We start from the raw sequence: 4,188 nt of genomic DNA, 5'->3' as shown, positions 1-4,188 counted from the left end.
TCTGATATGGGTGTGGTCTGCGGTGGCCTAAAACAATTTTAATAGCAACATGAATGGTCACTGATCAAAGATCACCCTAACAGATATAATACTAATGAAAAAGTTTGAAATATTGAGAGAATTACCAAAATGTGACTCAGAGACATGAAGTGTGCACACGCCACTGGAAAAATGGCGCCACTGAGCTCAATAGTGCTGGCAGACTTGCTTCACTCAGGATTGCCACAGACATTCAATCTGTAAAAAACGAAGTATCTGTGAAGAGCAATGAAGTGAAGTGCAATGAAATGAGGTTTGCCTGTACCTTCCCGTGATGGTCTGGTATCATAGTTATTTGTTTACACAGCCTTATGGTAGATTTAATATCTGGCAGGTTAATCCCTTTGTTGCTACCCTTGTTAAAGATTTTCTTAGGAAATTGTATATTTATTTTTTCCTGATCAGTTTGAGAGTAATGTATTTTATCTAGTTCCAACTGCTACCTCATCCTTATACCAAAATATAAAATCATATTTTGGGACTCTAATTGATATTACTTTAAATTTAGACATTAGCATGAGTATGATAGATATGATAGACTTCTCTTTTTTTTTTCTTTTATGTTTTATTTTATTGCGAACCAGGGACATGGCCATAAGAGAGGGAAGCACATAGGTCTGCAAACTAAAAACCAATAGCCAGCAAGGGCTCTTTGGGCCAGAAACACTCACTGCATCCTGGGGTCCTCACAGTCTCCTACCAGTAGACACACAAGTCTGGGCATCAGGAGAGGGGGCAGCCACTCCGGTGTTCCAGGAGCGATAGGATGTATGATGCCTCGTTGCGAGGAACAGGGTAAAGAGGGAAAATGGAAAGAGAGTCCATCACTGCCTAAGACCACCTCCTTCTCTTAGAGTCAATGCCAGATGGAGGATGGAACCACCTAGGATTTTGGAATCAGCTGCTGTCTTCTCCCATTCATCTGTTTACCACTGCAGATGAGCCGCTGCGGCTGCTGCCGGGGATTCCCTCTTTCTCTTCCGCCCGCTCCTTGAGTCGCTCCACCTTGTCTGTGGGTTCAGTGTCAATCTCAACCTCAATCTCCTTGCCGGTCAGCAGCTTCACTTTAATTCGCATCTTCTTCCAAGATGCAGGCTACACACAGATAAGTTGCTACTTCCACCGCTGCTGTCGCCGCGGCCGCTCCCCTGCACTCCGCCCGTGGGTGTCACTTCTCCTTCCCGAAAGACTTCTTAATGCTACTAATTCTTCCCACCTTCACATCCCAGGATTGTAATGTTTTTCTTAGTTTATTACATAGTTTAAATAGTCCCTATCTTTATTGTTCAATGTATTTCTGGTTTTGTCATTATTTTAAATACATTGTAATACCCACCTTCTCCCTGCCATTTTCTTATTGAACTGACCAGTGTTAACAAAGATATAATTTTAAATTTTAAAAATATATTTATCTTATATCTAGCTAACTTACTAAATTCTTTAATTAGGGTCAATAGCTTTTCAGTTGAATAATTTGTATTTTCTAGGCATGTGCCAAATACCTCTGCAAATTATTTTTGTCTTCTTCCTCAATATTTATTGGTTTGCTTAATATGTTTATCATATCTAGAAAATTTCTTATTTTTCAGAGTTTTTTTTTAAGTTCAGGAATACCTGTTCCAATATCTCACTATTATAGGCATGCATTTATGTAATCATGTATTTTTCTTTTTTAAAAAATGTAATATATTATACTAACATAGTTCTTAAAATTGGTAATATAACTACTTTAACACTTTATTAGATTTGACTTGTTATATGGTTTCAGATTTTAATTTTTATTAATTATAAGTGCTCTAGTTTTCTTTTTTAGAATACCTTTATCAAATTTGGCATTAGTATTCTGATGGAATTGTAAAACAAATTAGGAAGACTTCTGTTTTTTCCTCCATACTTTGAAATAGGATGACTGTCATTGAATTTAGAGATAACTTACCTACAAACCTCCTGAATCTCATGTCATTTTAGTGGCAGAGCTTTTGTACATATGTTTCTAATTTCTATAGATGGTGGATTGTTTAAATATTCTGCTTATCATTGAATCAATCTGGGGAATTTATATTTTGACAGAACATGACCTGTTTCCTTCAGATTTTAAGGTTTGTTGGTAAAATAAAAGTGGTAGATATTGTTTATCAGTAATTTGTGATCATAGAAGACATGTTATGAATAGAAAATGTTACCATATAGAAATGAGAATAACTTTTAAAACTGCAGATTTTTCTCATCTGCTCTTTGTTGATTTTTTAAATTACACATAAAATTGCAACTCCAAGCCACAGCCCACAATGCCTGCATGAAGGCCTGGCCTCTGGGAACCTCTGCAGCCTCGTCTTGTGTCACTCTGTCTCGTGCTTCAGTCCCAGAAATCGTCTTCATGTTCCATCAGCACACGCTTTTAACCCCCTTATGCCATTTATTCTCACTGTCCTTCTTTCCTGTGATTGCCAGGAATAAACAGAATGCTGTGCTGGAGAATAACAGCGGGGATCAAAATTTAGATAGGCCCTTTTGAGGGGGTGATATTCAAGTTGTCATCGCCAAGGTGGGCAGAAGCCAACTATATAAAGGTTAGAAGATAGAGGGCTGCTTTCTAAATTATTATTCTGCACGGTCAATCTCTAGGAAAGCGTGTATACTGTTGAATTCCTTTTACAGCAATTACCACAATATATAATATTTATTTAAAACATTTATTAAGCTATGTAAATGCTTACTAATATATTTAGTATACTGGCATATTCACTAAATATAATAACTAAAATTCACATATAATAACTAAAATATGTAGTAAGCTATGTAAATACTAAACTCAGTTCCCATATGTATAAGGTGCTGTAGCCCAGCCCCTGGTGACAGGCGGGATTTCCCTGGGTTCCCCAGGCTTTCCTGTACCAATGGAACCAGGGGACCCTTTCAGGAAACTGTAGAGAAGGTGCAACTGACAGGGCCATGCTTCACTGCAGGTGGCAATTTCCCCAAATCCACCAAGAGTTTGATATCCCCACACAGAAGCACATTGGTAAAGTCACAAGTGGTAAAAAGCTGCATTGTTTTCTTGTGTAAGTATTAAACTTTTCATTTTGTTCCCTAATTAGATTGTGAGTTTCTCAGCCATAGAGATTGTGTTACACTGTTTTTCTTTCTTCACAGTGCTCAGCATCAGGTCATAGTAGAAAGAACATGATAGCGGAAGCCAGACAGCTCATGTTGAAAGGCAGCTCCACTATCAGCTGAGTAACTTTGGACAAATTGGACTCTTTGGGCCTCAGCTTCTTATCTTTAAATGGAGGGTAATACTTATTCTATTAAGTGCTCATAAGGAACAATTGAAATAATATTTATAAAATATTTTGGCAAAGAATAAAATATATACATGTAAGCTGCCATTATTATGTCCTTCATGAATAATTACTGACTATTATTGGCGTAATTTAAACATTGCCTGCACAATGAAAGCATGGTGTAGAATTCTGGGCAAATTACAGTTTTTAGCCACAGGGCTCAAATTTTATTTTCAAATGTAGTAATCTCAGAGTCAGCTACAAAATGCCGTTATTCTGCACCTTAGTCAGTAGGAGAAATCCCTGGAGGAGAAAATGTCTCCCCCATTTGGGACATGGTTACTTTCTGGATTGGAGGCTTTCATCAGCTCCCCAGCAGGTAGGCTGGGTTAGGTCCTGACACTGTTTACCTCTGTGTTATTTCTGAACACAGTCGTCACAACAGCAAGGTCACCATTTCTGATACTACAATAGTGCAAGGTTTACTGCAGTCACGAGGCCTCTACCTAAAGAGGGATCCAACAATAATATTTGGTCTTGATGTAATGAGGAAAAATTCCACCCTTTTCCAAGTTAAGCTTGAGAGTAGGAATGAGGTGCCTATGAAGAGGTAAGAAAAAATATAAAGAAAACACCAACTGGACAAAAATGGATAGAAACTAATAACTTTATAGCACTTTTTATGTGCCAGGTACAATTCTAAGTGCTTTGCAAATATTGATTCATTTAATCCCCAACAATCTTATGAGGTGATTATTTTTATTTTTGTTTTACAGATGAGGAAACTGAGGCACACAGAGGTAAGCATACCATCACTGGGATAGTGAGGATTGAGACCCAGACAGTGTGTGTTCAAACTCCATGC

General features: G+C 37.7%; 1 pseudogene; it reads right to left on the bottom strand.

Annotated features, from left to right (window-relative positions):
• Positions 1–863: 863 nt before the first annotated feature.
• LOC129078856 (NEDD8-like) lies at positions 864–1,116 on the bottom strand (annotated as a pseudogene).
• Positions 1,117–4,188: the final 3,072 nt, after the last annotated feature.

Source organism: Pteronotus mesoamericanus, unplaced genomic scaffold, assembly GCF_021234165.1.
Source record: "Pteronotus mesoamericanus isolate MK-2021 breed Mesoamerican mustached bat unplaced genomic scaffold, CSHL_Meso_final contig_74, whole genome shotgun sequence".
Taxonomy (NCBI): domain Eukaryota; kingdom Metazoa; phylum Chordata; class Mammalia; order Chiroptera; family Mormoopidae; genus Pteronotus; species Pteronotus mesoamericanus.
The sequence above is the reverse complement of the archived record's forward strand: the minus strand, read 5'-3'. Positions and strand labels throughout refer to the sequence as shown.